Source organism: Pristiophorus japonicus, chromosome 14, assembly GCF_044704955.1.
Source record: "Pristiophorus japonicus isolate sPriJap1 chromosome 14, sPriJap1.hap1, whole genome shotgun sequence".
NCBI classification, from domain to species: domain Eukaryota; kingdom Metazoa; phylum Chordata; class Chondrichthyes; family Pristiophoridae; genus Pristiophorus; species Pristiophorus japonicus.
The window spans coordinates 89,439,452-89,454,672 of NC_091990.1; the positions used below are offsets into that span (position 1 = coordinate 89,439,452).

Genomic DNA, 15,221 nt, shown 5'->3' on the forward strand with positions numbered 1-15,221 from the left:
ACCCACGATCGCCGCTGTCGCCGACCTCATTGGAGGTATCCCAGCCTCCGCGACCACCTTCACGGTGCTGGATATTTCCAACGGGTTCTAATCCATCCCTTTAAGGCTGGGGGACCAGTACAAGTTTGCTTTTACCTTTAAAGACCAGCAATACACGTGGAACTGTCTCCCTCAGGGTTTCCACAACAGCCCAAGCATCTTTCACCAATGTATGGCTAACTGTTTAATGAACTTCAGCAGGCCCCAGCAGTTGGTACAGTATGCTCCGATTCACCGATCAGGGGTAGGAGCATGGCCCACTCTAGCTGAGCTGCTGGAGCTACTGAAGGAGGAAGGGTTTAAAGTTAACCCCAAGAAGGCGCAGATCGGCCAGAAGGAAGTCAAATTCCTGGGGCTGACCGTGCGTGCAGGCAAAAGGGCAATTGACAAGGCTAGGAGGGAGGCAGTACAAGAGTTACCGGCCCCCAACACAGTTACAGGGGTAAGGTTGTTCCTGTGGCTCACCGGGTACTGCAGAGACTTCATCAAAGATTATGCAGCCACAGCAGCCCCCACTACTCTGACTCCTACACAAAGGAGTGGATTGGGAGTGGGATGCGGGCTGTGAAGTGGCGTTTAGCCAGCTAAAAAGAAATCTGCAGCCCGCGCCAGCCTTAGGAGCTATAGATGGGAGGGAAGAGTTTTTCCTGGAGATCAAAGCCAGCGGGGACAGCCTGAGCTCAATGCTGCTTCAGGAGTGGCATGGTCAGCTGAGACCGGTGGTTTACTCCTCCAGGATTCTCACAGATGTGGAGAAGGCGTACTCCAACTGTGAGAGGCACCTCCTTGCCACTCACTGGGCTGTGAAGAGATCATTAATCTTCACAATGGGGTCCGCTATAACTCTCCTCACCCACCATACACCCACCCAGATGCTCTTAGATGGGAGAATCAAGGATGGAACAGTGAGCAGTGCGCGCATTGCTCGCTGGACCCTCCTTCTCTCCCAAATGGACTTCCAGAAGGCATTTGACAAGGTGCCACATAAAAGGTTACTGCACAAGATAAAAGTTCACGGGGTTGGGGGTAATATATTAGCATGGATAGAGGATTAGCAAACTAACAGAGAACAGAGAGTCGGGATAAATGGTTCATTCTCTGGTTGGCAACCAGTAACTAGTGGGGTGCTGCAGGGATCAATGCTGAGACCCCAACTCTTTACAATCTATATTAACGACTTGGAAGAAGGGACTGAGTGTAACGTAGCCAAGTTTGCTGATGATACAAAAATGGGAGGAAAAGCAATGTGTGAGGAGGACACAAAAAATCTGCAAAAGGCTAAGTGAGTGAGCAAAAATTTGGCAGATGGAGTATAATGTGGGCAAGTGTGAGGTCATGCACTTTGGCAGAAAAAATCAAAGAGCAAGTTATTTAAATGGAGAAAGATTGCAAAGTACCGCAGTTCAGCGGGACCTGGGGGTACTTGTGCATGAAACACAAAAGGTTAGTATGCAGGTACAGCAAGTGATCAGGAAGGCCAATGGAATCTTGGCTTTTATTGCAAAGGGGGTGAAGTATAAAAGCAGGGAAGTCTTGCTATAGCTTTATAAGGTATTGGTGAGGCCACATCTGGAATACTGTGTACAGTTTTGGTTTCCATATTTACGAAAGGATATACTTGCTTTGGAGGCAGTTCAGAGAAGGTTCACTAGGTTGATTCCAGAGATGAGGGGGTTGAATTATGAGGAAAGGTTGAGTAGGTTGGGCCTCTACTCATTAGAATTCAGAAGAATGAGAGGTGATTTTATCGAAACGTTTAAGATTATGAGGGGGCTTGACAAGGTGGATGCAGAGAGGATGTTTCCACTGATGGGGGAGACTAGAACTAGAGGGCGTGACCTTAGGATAAGGGGCCCCCCATTTAAAACTGAGATGAGGAGAAATTTCTTCTCTCAGAGGGTTGTAAATCTGTGGAATTCGCTGCCTCAGAGAGCTGTGGAAGCTGGGACATTGAATACATTTAAGACAGGAATAGACAGTTTCTTAAATGATAAGGGAATAAAGGGTTATGGGGAGTGGGCAGGGAAGTGGAGCTGAGTCCATGATCAGATCAGTCATGATCTTATTGAATGGTGGAGCAGGCTCGAGGGGCCGTATGGCCTACTCCTGCTCCTATTTCTTATTTTCTTATCTTATTAAATCAGGCCTCATCCAGGACTCGATGTCAAACAAGAAGAAAGGAGGCAAGGAAGAAAAAAACGAAAGAGAGCATGCAATAAGAAAGACAGAAAAAACTTGCACTTATATCGGGGCCATTTCTGGTGGTTTTCTCGGCGGTATGGCTCGTTTTCGGCGAAAAACCACCCGCCAGAAGTTTCCACTCCATTTCACAAAGCGTTCTGCTGGCAGTTTCGAAATATCACTGGGGATCGGACCGCCGACGTAAACCGCCGAAAAAACCACTACCGCCCAAGTTTGGGCTCAGCGGTGACCCGTAGGTAAGATCGAAAAACCGGCCACGAAAAGCAGCCGAAGCTGGGTGCTTGGTAAGTAGCCCCGCAAAGAAAGGTAATTCAAAGTGTTTATCATTCTTTTTAAAACTATTTTACAGCGATTAAGTTAAAAAAGATCTTGAGAATGTTTTCTGAATTTTTATTTTTTGTTTCTTGGAAAACATTTTTTTTGCGTTTTCTCCCTCCTGAGGCCCAACCGCAGGTAATTGAGTAATTACTTTCCATTTTGATTAAGAACCGCCCAATGAGCCCAGGATTGCGTTTAACTGTCGAGAATCTGCGTGTTAAGATCCATTTTCTCGCTGGGCGGTATTTTTTCCTTCTTTTGTGCAATTCTTCGCCAGCGTTAATTTAAGAATCTTAGCGCTCTTTTTAGGCGGCAATCCGGCGGTGGCGGGTTTTATGGAAATTCTAGCCCATAGTGATTTTCATGGCTGCAAGACACCCCAAAATGCTTTATAACCAATGAAGCACTTTTGAAGTGTAGTCACTGTTTTAATGTAAGAAAATGTAATGGACTGCAAAATATGTTGCTCTCAGTGTAAGAACACACAAAGATTGATGTTACTTGTTGTGCAAATCAGGAAAAGAAAACATGAATTCTATGCTTACTACCTAGGCACTCCTCTCTCTCACTACATCCAGGGGAGCAGCTCCAACTATCTCCATGTATATGGAAGCCATCACCCTTTGTTCAAAATCTGTCACGATTTTTTTTTAAACTGGTGCTTGTGCAGTGAGGGCATCCAAATGTGTAATGCAGACCATGTTACTGAATTAACAACTTACTGTAAGTGTCATGTGGTGTGTTGTGCCCTTAGATACTAGGCCAAGCACACCTGTACAGGCAACCTACGAGTCTCCCACTGCTGTGCCCTCTGGTGGCACACCTTAAGATAGTACCAATAGTAGCCATGTCGGATACATGACAGGGTGCACAAGGCAAGTGTTAAAAGACCTAAAAAAACAACTACACTTGAAATTTTCTAACATGCCTCTTGTGAGACATCGCATTGATTGCCTTCTGAAAATTCATAACATTGCATCTACATCATTCTCTGTATCTATTTGATCAGTCATCTCTTCATTATTTCTATTAAATTTGTCAAACACAACTTCCCTTTAACTTCCTATGCTGGTTAACCCTGATTAACCCATGATGTTACTTGTCAAAGGGTGTGATATTAGATAAGTTAGTGCCTCTGTACAGTATTGTGGAAACAAACCATGACAATTTTGAAGCCCAATCTGGTTATTTTCTATGTGTAAGTGACGGTTTGGCCCACAAAGGGAATAGCATTTAGTATCTCACATACTCCATCAGACCAGGTTGTGTTTGACCGCAGAGAGCTTGACAGATAGTAGCGACCATGTGTGAGAAGAGGTGTTGGGTGGAAATTAACAGTGGGATAATCCCATGTATCTCTTCAAAAGCAGACACCCTGCTTCAAATATTGTGTTCCACTATTGCAGATAAGGGGTTGAATGGCCTCCTCTTGTTCCTATCTTCTACTGATACTTGGATAGATTAATCTGCATTCAAGCATTAATGCCAGGTCTGACCTGTAATTCCTTGTAATCTGTGAACCTGCATGCTCCTCCTCCTCCCTACATTCCCATTATGTTGAAACCAAGACACATTGGATACTCTCCAACTCAAGCTCATTCTTTACCATGGCCTCAAAACTGTGGATCTGCTCCCCACCGCCACCCCACGCCCTCCCGGCCCCCCATCTGTGTTTCCTTCTTCCTTACAATCTTGACATTTTAACATTCAGGCTTGGTACAAAGTAATTATGACTTCACCATCTCTTCACCTTAGTGAGGACCTGCATTTGGCCTTGGCTATAATATAATATATTAAAAAGTATGGAAATGTTAACATTTCTCACTTAAGAAAAAGTACTGCCATGCTTCTGCCTTTCAGTACAGCATCTCATATCAATTTATCTAATCAATTTAAATTTCACACAGAAATTATGTCTAGGCTTGCGATTTAACAAACGAAAACAAAAGTATTTGCAATGCATTTGGATGCAAGTCCTTTATCTTCCTCCTTGAGCAATCTGTCTTGGAAGATAATACATGGCTCCAAATAGTTAATTCCAAGCATTAAAAAGGCAAAGTCTTAAGTCTAATGTTGTCACCGTGCTGCAACATTTGAGATCGATCAATGTCTGCAGATTAGAAGTTAAACTCTGAACATTACTGTAACTCCCTGCACTGTTTCAGCAAAATTCAAACTCTGTAACAACTTAACGTCATTTTTATACCAAGGTATATATATATTTTTGGTAATCTTGCACCATATGGCCTGCTTAAAAGAAACAATCAGAAAATCCATTGTGCCTTTCTTGCGAGCCCGGTGGGTTAATTTGTAAATTGCCAATTTTTGATTCAATTTGATTTGGGGAAACATGCACTCAAATTCAAAATTAAAATCTAAAAGTACCCAAAATGTTTACATTCAGCAATGCAAAAATTGTTGCTTAGTGAATTAAAATGGAATTCACAGCTGCTTGTGAAAAGAATTAACTTCTTTTGCATTTCAAATGACAGAAAAGATGCTGATCAATTCAATTCAGCAGGTAAATACATCAAACATTATCAGTAACACACTACAAACATTCTGTGGAACAACTCCACACACAACAATAACATTCCCCTTTCCCCCCTTGTCACACATACTTGAAATTGGTCAGAATTTAATTTTTTAAAATTGTGATGTGATTGCCTCATGTCCAGTACTTAAAGCTTTCACACGATTTACAACAACCAGAATGGTCATAATAAAAGTCTGGTTTTAATAGGTTTATTAACTTTAATGACTCCAATTTAATTCAGACCAATATCTTAAACTAACCAGTGCCACTTGAAAAAGAGGGAGGAGCCACAGCCACTGTAATAAAGAAACATGCACACATGCTTTTTAAAAACTTTAACATTCACACTGAAACATTAAAAAAATACCTGTAAAACAGTAGAAAAGAGACATGATCTTCCATTTTCTCCATTATAACTATTTTATCCTTTCCCTTGAACCAATTTTCAATTTCTGATGTTTCCGACTGGATCCCATTCTGTACCGATTCAAAATCTTAAACTCACAGTCCATGTCTGCAACCAAGTCTCTTACCTCCTGCACAGTTTTTAACACTTTTCTCTGGTAAATAGGAGGTGTGTAACAACATAAAGTAAAGTGTGACGGAATTGCTGAATATTCAGTCGAGAGTCCCAGGGGGCCCAAGTTTCCCCAGGAGTTGCTCCGTTCTTTTTGGAGCAACTAGATTTTTTTGGAGTAACTTAAAAATCACAATTCTCCACATCTAAGTTGTTCCAGTGTAAGTGAGTTAGTTAATTTTTTTTTTAGTTCAGGTTTTTTTTTCAAAAGGGGGCATTACCAACCACTTACCCCTGTTTTGGCCATTTATGCAAGTTACTCCAAACTAACTTAGGCCAGAGTAAGTGTCCATTTTTATAAGTTCTGAAAAACCTTACCTAGAGTTAAAAGTTCAATGCAGGTAGCCAGAGACAGGGGATGAGAAGCATTAAACACAAAGGACTAAAGCATTAAACGTATCACTTTAACCAATGAAGAACCATATAAACCATAACAATTAATAAATAATAAATAATATGAAATATAAAATAAATCAAGTAATAATAAGTAAAGAGTCTTACCTTCCCGCACGCACCGGCAATGCCCTTCAGTCAGGGCTAGGTGCGGGAGCCGACGACTAAGAGAATATTCATGTAAAGTTATAATAGATAAAAGGAAGAATGAATATGGACAATAACTACTGCATTCACAGCAGACATCTTTAACATATTGCTCCTTGGAAGGTACAGGATATTTCCTGCATGAACAAAAAAAATCAAGGCTTCAAGTATATGACTAGAATTGCCAAGTTAAAGGGCAGTGCAGATAATATTAAAATATTTGAAATACATTATTGTTTCTGTAATTGACAAAATATATACATATTCATCACCCAAAAGTATTTGACTAGAATTTGGAAAAAAATAGCATGCTTAGAACAAAAAGGAATTTCAAGCCCATCCATTTCCAAATATAATAGAATATAGCTCCGAAACAATACTTTTCACTACTATTTTAAAATCTGGTCCATACGTCAGGTTTCTTGGAAAAAAAACAACCTCTCTGGTGCCACAAATGTATTTTGCCATAGTATGGCCTCATTTCAATGATTCCCTGTCAACAAGACTAACAAAAAAGATACTGAGTAAGGTGAACAACTTGTACAGGGCAGGGAGCCAACGGCAGCCGCGATGATCAGCCCCAAGCACTCTAGCACAGTGCAGGGCTGATCAATCACGGCCGAAGAAAATGTGAGGTCCACTAAATGGCCTAAAGCCTCTTGCGATTATATTTTGCATTATATTTGCTGAGTAAGGACAGTTGTTTCTCTTTTTATAAAAAAGCAAGTGTAGGCTCCCGACTGAGGCAGACACTGCTGTCCTGATTCTGATCAGGGCTACATGTTGAGTAATGGGTCATCAACACCTAATTGTGGCTAAGTTGATCCTTCAGAAAACATCATACACCATTAGTCCAACCTATTACTTGAATAACTCACCTCGGACTAGATTATCTCTCAAATAGGAGGTGGGTGGGGTGGCTTGACCCATCCACCTCCACGGAGGTGTGTGGGGGGCCTGACCCATCCACCTCCATGGCACGAACCTGGTATTGCAGTACTTCCAGGAACGGTGCAGCGGCTCTCGGCCTTTTGGCTAAGAGCATTGGCGCAGAGTGATCCTTGATGTGTGCGAGGTGACCTCTGGCGTTTGTGATTTGACAAAGAATTGGAAAGATTGGCAACGAAAAAAAAAAAAAAAATCTCTCACTTGTAACTCTTGCTTCTCGGCCTTTTGGCTAAGATCATGTGTAACTGACCTGACAGGGGAGTAACCATGACCCCAACGTGGTTCTCCCTGGATCAGGAAGGTGATTCTCCTATGCTTTTTGGAAATAGGAGGTGGGTGGGGGGCCTGACCCATCCACCTCCATGGCACGAACCTGGTATTGCAGTACTTCCAGGAACGGTGCTTGGGCTCTAGGCCTTTTGGCTAAGAGCATTGGCGCAGGGTGATCCTTGATGTGTGCAAGGTGACCTCTGGCGTTTGTGATCTGACAAAAAATTGGAAAGATTGGCAACGAATAAAAAAAATAAATAAATAAAATAAAAAATAAAAATCTCTCACTTGTAAGACCCCTTTTGGTTAAGATCATGCGTAACTGACCTGACAGGGGAGCAACCATGACCAGAAAATGGTTCTCCCTGGATCAGGAAGGTGGTTTTCCTATGCTTTTTGGAAATAGGAGGTGGGTGGGGGGCTTGCCCCGTCCACCTCCATGGAGATGGGTGGGGGACGCCCCATCCAACTCCATGGCACGAACCTGGTATTGCAGTACTTCCAGCTTTGGTGCAGCTTTGGCTCTAGGCCTTTTGGCTAAGAGCAAAATCATTGGTGCAGAGTGATCTTTGTTTGGGCGCAAGGTGACCTTTGGCGTTTATGATCTGACAAAGAATTGGAAAGATTGGCAACGAATAAAATATTTTAAAAAAATCTTTCACTTGTAAGAATGAACTGTTTGGCATAACCGTGCCTCTGTCAGGGACTGACTGTTAGAGTAACATGATTTAACCCACCACTGTCTCCCACACCCGCAATAGCACTCTTCCCCAAACCCCACCCTCCAATTCTTCGCTCCGTGGTGTCCCTCCTCACTCCTACACCCCCAACACCAGTCTCCCCCACCCGCCCCCAACCCAACCCCTCGCAGCCAATAGCAGGACCGATCTGTGCAGCTCAGATACTGTCGTGCAATTAGTCGCTGGCTTCCTCAGCCCATGGACACCCATCCTACTGCAACAGGAGAGATCTCCGAGCCACTACACGCCACACCAACACGCCCCTCGGTCATGGCTAGGTGCGGGAGGCAGGCATGACTGAAGGAGTGAGGGATGTCTATCTTTTGCAGGTGTTCCTAAATGTTGTCTGGTGATATGATAATGGACCATGATTCATTGAAGTCTTTACAATGTACTTTACTTTAGTGCAATAAAATCATTCTTGTCTCACAATTTAATTTGATATGACTCTTTAAGATCACTTAAAAACTCTTATCACTTATAAAGTTTTAAAGTTACAAAACTTAGTAAACAATTTCAATTTGTGAACAAGATCACTGGAAAACCTTAAGATAACTTTTAACGCAGTAAATTTAAAAATTTATTAAATGTGAGAACATTTACACTCTAAGATCACTTAAAAACTCTAAGATCACTTATATACTTGTAAAGTTACAAAACTTAGTCAACAGTTTCAATTTGAAGACAGTTATAACAGTGGCATCAACAACTACAACAACAACAGCAGCAAAGAAAGGCAGCGAATGTGCACTGCTCATGGGGGTGGGTGGTGGAGAGAGGGGGTGGGGAGAGAGTGGGGGCCCAGCTTGGGTCCCTACAGAGGCTGATATGGGGATTGCAGTGGGAGTGGCATTTGATTGGCCAGGATGTGTGCCCTTATTGCAGCAGCTAACTACCTGATGACCTCTACCATCGTTTGTGGTGCTCCTGAGACTCCCGCACTCAGTTCCCGTGCCATAACTGCTATTTCTCCAGACAGTGCTGTTAACTCATCACCAACCCCTCTGACATCGCCCTCGAGGGAACAGGTAAGGCCATTGCTCTCCACACCCAATGCAATAACCTCAAGCGCATCTGTGGGCTGTCCCTGGATAAATCATATTAGTTGCGAGCCAGGGCTCACAGAGGCCTTTTACTCTTAGGTACTTTTGAGAGTCACTTCTTATGTGGCACCTTATCGAATGCCTTCTGGAAATTCAAATACACCACCTCCACTGGTTCCTCTTTATCCACCCTGTTCGTTACATCCTCAAAGAACTCCAGCAAATTTTTCAAACATGACTTCCCCTTCATAAATCCATGCTGACCGAATTTTGCTTTTCCAAATGTCCTGCTACTGCTTCTTTAATAATTTCCTCCAGATAAACATTGGGAAGACTGAAGCCATTGTCTTCAGCTCACACCACAAACTCTGTAACTTTGCGACTGATTCCATCCCACTCCATGGCTACTCTCAGAATGAACCAAATTGTTCACAACCTCAACATCCTATTCAACTCTGTGCCAATTTTTTATCCCATATCCTGTCCATCACAAGGCCCACCTATTTCCACCTCTGGAACATTTCCCATCTCCGACACTGCCTCAGCCCATCTGCTGCTGAAACCCTCATCCATGCCTTTATTACATCTTGACTTGATTAGTCCAATTCTCTCCTAGCAGCCTCCCATTCTACAAGCTCTGTGAACTTCAGTTCATCTAAATGTCACTGTTCATATCTATCGTGTACCCAGTCCCATTCACCCATCACCTCTGTCCCTTTACATCAGCTCCCAGTTTCCCCAACGCCTCCCATTTTCATCGTTGTGTTTCAATCCCTCCATGGCCTCGCCCAATGTTCATGATAAGCTGCATAGCCAAGCGACCCCGCAGTGTCTGGAGGACCTGCAGAGGCCACTTGCTGGCTTCAAAATGGGAAAAACCGCACATGTGCGGAATTCGAATGGGCCACGCACCCAAAAAGAATTAACAGAAATTTTGGCCTTGCCCCTCCCTAACTCGGTCTCCGCCTCCATCCCTAAGCCCCTCCATAATACTCCGTTCCTCAGACTCTGGTACCTTGTGTATGCCTCCCTCCCTTTGCCCCACTAATGGCGGCTGTGCCTTCAACTGCCTAGACCCCACTTTCAGGAATTGCTTCCCTAAACCTTCCACCTCGCCACCTCTCTCTCCTTAAAAACCTTCCTTCTTTGACTCGCCTTCCGTTTTGTTTTGATTATGCCTCTGTGAAGCGCCGTGGGACATTTTTCTATGTTTAAGGCTTTCTGTGAATGCACAGTGCTACTGTCGTCATTGCTGTCCAAATGCACGTCTCCACTCCCCGTTATTGTCTCAGTCCTGAAGTGTGGTGAACTACTGTACAAAGATGCAGAATTATGCTGTCAATGGATCAGCCTATGCCGTGTTGACAATATATACCATGACCACATCAACGTGAAAATCAATGTGCAATGCTCCTCTATGCTAAGATATGGAAAATATTTATAGATTTACTATTAATTGTGCAATAGTTGCCATTTTTGCTCTCTCAATTTTTTTGTTTGCAATGATTGGAAGGATGAAGTTGGTCTTCGGCAGTAGCATAAAACAAGCGATAACAAATTGGCAGCCCATTTCACACTGCGTGTACACTTTTTTTGTACTGTGTAATAGTGCAGACCCTTAGGTACACTGGGACCGATTTTTCCAAGTGCCTAGCCAAGCGACCCCGCAGCACTCTGGAGGTCCCTCGGACGCCACTTGTTGGCTTCACAATGAGAACAAATGCAAATGCGCGGAATTTGAATGGGCTGCGCATGTAAAAAAAAATTCACAGGAACTTTGCCCTTGCCCCTCCCTATCTCTCTCAACTCCTCCAGCCCGACAACGCCTCCTAAATGCTCCATTCCTCAGACTCTGGTACCTTGTGTATGCCTCCGGTTCAAGAGCCTCCGAGGTGGCCAAGATGTGGGTGTCAAGATGAAACGTTGGTTTAGCGCAAGCCGGCAACTCTTTTAGAGTAAACAAATAAACACGAGGTCAAGTGCCCCCCAATTTGCAAGGCCCTTTTTTTTGCAAGGCCCTTTTTTTTTTTGTAGGGTTTTTTTGTGTTTTTTTTTAGGGCATTAAAATTCCATATTTTACCAGTGCCCCCTATAAAAGGGGAGGGGGACACTAAAAACCCCGGCAATTAAAACAAATTAAACTTTAAAACATAAAATCAAATTAAAATTTGGTTGCCGGGGGTGATGATGCACTCCAGTCCCTCTGGCGCCCACCTCTCACGGAAGGCCGCGAGCGTACCGGTGGAAAAAGTGGTGTCCTGCGTCTTCGGGGCAACATGATGCACCATAAAGTAAAGAGAGCTGGTTTTGAGCGAATTGCTGCTTAATCCAGAAAAACACCAGCTCCTTCGAGCCAGAATTGAACCAGCGACCTAAGGATGACTTTGCTGCGTATTCCATTTCAGTCCTCCGCTCTACCAACTGAGCTATCGAAGGGAACCTAGTGCAAGCCGGCATCTTGCGCTAGGAACGGATGCCCAGAGGATCATTAAGGAGCTGATTGCCATTTAAATTGCTTGTTGGCACTCATTAACGAGGCTGCATGGCATTTTGGTGGATAGCGCTGGACCTAATGCCCTCTCCTAACAGAGACCAGCCGATTGAGAGTAATCACGTCATTGAAGAGGATTTCGAGCGCTACTTAAAGGTGCGAAATTCCCGAAATTCTCTGAGGACTTCACCTAAAAAGAATAAGTGCTGTGCTACTATGCCATATTGGACACCCTATAGGAGTCACCAGGAAGACTAGAGTGCTTGGTGTCAGCTGTGGCTCAGTGGGTAGCACTCTTGCCCCTGGGTCATAAGGTTGTGGGTTCAAATCCCACCCCAGGGACTTGAGCATATAAAGTTAGACTGACATTCCAGAGGGGGAGTGATGTACTGTCGGAGGTGCATTTTTCAGATGAGATATTAAACTGAGGCCCCGTCTGCTCTCTCAGGTGGATGTAAAAGATCCCATAACACTTTTTTGAAGAAGAGCAGGAGAATTATCCCCTGGCCAATATTTATCCCTCAATCAACATAACAATAACAGTTTTTCTGGTCATTATCACGTTGCTGTTTGTGCGAGTTGCTTGTGTGCCAATTGGCTGCCGCATTTCCCACATTACAACAGTGACTACATTGTACTTTGGTTGGCTGTAAAGCGCTTTGAGACGTCCGGTGGTTGTGAAAAGTGCTATATAAATCCAAGTCTTTCTTTCTTTCTTTCTTGGTCCTGGGTATCTTGCTAGGTATCCCTCTTGGTCTGCAGGAGGAATGGGAACCAGGCACAAGCTGCTGCAGGAGAGAGGGGCAGACTCAATCCACCCCGCCCCCCCGGGGGTACAGGAAATTCCTGCTCCTCTGGACTTCCTCCACCAGGACCTCCAGTGCCACATCTGAGAACCTATGCGCCCTCTCCCTCGGTCCCTGAGCCATCCTGAAACTTGTCGATTTGTGTCAGCCAGCACACTCCACACCTTCAGTGGAAGTGGGTGACTGGAGCCCACATAAACTGCTCCACGAAAATTGTGTCTAATCAGCACTGGAATGCTAAACCTGCAGGTGTCTGTTTTATCACCTCAGGCAAGTTCAAATTATGGTCATCAGCAATTACGACCAAAAATTGCATGTTAAAACCAGGCGTTCAAACCATCGTGTCTTATTAGCACAGCACCCACTTAGCGCCTGTTTTCACCCTTACACCAAAATAGACTCCAGAATCTCCACAGGAGGAAGAGTGGTTGCCGTTGGTGATTGGCACCTCCAGAGATTCGTCAGGTTGGAGGTAATCAGAGCGCCAGGGAGACGAAGGCTGTCTCTGAATTAAGTGTGCTGGGTAGCCAGCTGGCAGCAAAGTCCTACAGTTTCAATTATTATTTTAAGTTAAGGGCAGGCCCATATAGTTTAAGGTACTGTCTCTTTATTCCAGCAATATTTAAAGCAATCTCCTAATCGGGGCTGAACATCTTTGGCGCACATTCCCGGGAGTTACACTAAAATCACGCCAGTCGATATCCAGGCCCACACTTTCCAACCCAGGCCACGTCCTCCTCAGCCCCTGTGCAAGGGGCCTGATCTGGCTTCTATTTCAGAAAAAAAAACCTCATACTGTTTCTTCGAGGATCCAGGTTGCTTTCCTGGCCTGGATGTCAGCGACAGGGTCCCACATTAACCTCTCTGGAGGCCGCGTGCCTCAGTTGACTCAGCATCACACTGATTAACAGGGACAAACTGAGCCAATGGAGTGGAAATTCCCAGCCTCGGATCTCCCTGCCCCTGGTTTTAGCCTCCCCTCCCCCCGCTGACTCCCTGCAAGGGACGAGTGGGGAGCTCTGCTCCGTAGAAGGCAAATTGGACATGGCAGAATTCCAGGTTCTACTGGTCTCCCACAGAGTTATGACAGACCAATAGAACCCGAAAGGAATTTTGGGGCCATATCATCTCCCAACCACTGACCTTTTGAGTATATCTCAATTGATTGTCTATTTAATGTTACTTTTATTAATGTTACTTTTATTGAACTAAGCGATTTATCACTTAGAGAGGTGATGAGGGCAAGAAGCTATTGCTGACACCGAAAGCTGAACACTAACATTCAGCCATCATACATCACTTGCTGGAAAGAAGCAGAGCAGCTAAACTGACCTGAAACAGGCCAAGGGGCTGCAACTGAATGATTACAGATGTAATGTAATCAAGGGATTGAGATGGTTTAAACACAGAATAATAGATTTCCAGGAGTGAGTTACAGTCTGGGATGTAATCGGGGCTTCAGATGGTTCACACAGAAAGAATGAGGGATACCAAGGAATTGAAGGGTTCATAGACTGAGAGATCAAACCGTTTATTACTGTCATCTGAGCCTCAAATGATACTTCAGCCATGGAGACTGTGTTTATTATTTGAATAATGCATATTGTGAAGTTCAGTTTGGGGTCTTTTTTTAACAACAACAGCTGTCATGGTTGCCATTGGTAACTGGTGCTCTCCATTATCATGCGATTAGACTCACACTGGAGGATTTACAGTTGCAATCTAGCTACGTTATTACAGAGTGATAGTTAACAGTTGATTACTGGAAAATAATTTGGTCAATGTATAATGATACATAACTATTTGATCTCCAGTGGCAATGCTCACAAACAATCATTTAAAGAATGCGTCTCTTGCTGCTGTCTCTGTTTATCCTTGACTCTTTCTTTCTTTCTCGCTTTCTCTTTCTGTAAGAAAGAAGGCGGATATTTGCTTCTAAATAAATCTAGATGACCTTGAAGTGATCAATTAATGTTGCTGTGGGAACAGCTGTGAACGTAGCTGTGAAGGCTTTTCAGCAAATATGCAGAAGTATCCGCAAATGTTACTTTACTTGAATTCGTTCTGAGGTATTTTTACACCTGTCGTAGGTTCCTCGTTTTTTTTTACATTTTTATTGTGCGGGGAAAAGACTGCCTGAGGGATGGACTAAAGGCCCATACTCTCTCGTGTCACCAAACAACTGTATAAACCACTGGCATCATCCAACCCTCACGGAGATAGGGTGGAATCTGCAGACAATATATAAGAACAACAGGGCAATAATACTTGGCGATTTTAATTATTCCAAAATATAGTGCATGTGATCAAAGCGGACAAAACATTTCAAAATACATCGAGTACTCCTTCCTAAATCAGTATGATTCCAGTGCAACAAGGAAAGAGGCATTGCTTGATTTAGTCCTGAGAAATAAAGTGTGGCAAATGACTGATGTGAGAGAATGAGGACAACTGGGCAATAGTGACCACCATATAGTTCAGTAAAATGCAAGAATAGAAAAGTATAATGAAATGTCCAAGGCTAAAAATGAGTCATGTAAAAAGGCTAGCAGATAATATAAAATTAAATGGTAAAGGCTTTAATTAGCATATAAAAAGTAAAAGGAAAGTTAGAACGGGTAGGATCACTCGGGAATGAAGAACGAAGTCTAAATATTTTTAAATTCATTCTTGGGATGTGGGTGCCTCTGACTAGGCCAGCGTTTATTACC

The 15,221-nt window shown here is 43.6% G+C and overlaps 1 non-coding gene and 1 pseudogene across 1 annotated transcript; one reads left to right on the forward strand and one right to left on the reverse strand.

Annotated features, from left to right (window-relative positions):
• The first annotated feature begins 7,369 nt into the window (after nt 1-7,369).
• On the forward strand, nt 7,370-7,570 carry LOC139280324 (U2 spliceosomal RNA; annotated as a pseudogene).
• Nucleotides 7,571-11,557: 3,987 nt separating this feature from the next.
• trnaf-gaa (transfer RNA phenylalanine (anticodon GAA)) lies at nt 11,558-11,649 on the reverse strand. Its single transcript is given in 2 exon segments — nt 11,558-11,593; nt 11,613-11,649. It is a non-coding gene; the product is annotated as a tRNA-Phe (tRNA).
• Between the last annotated feature and the right edge of the window lie 3,572 nt (nt 11,650-15,221).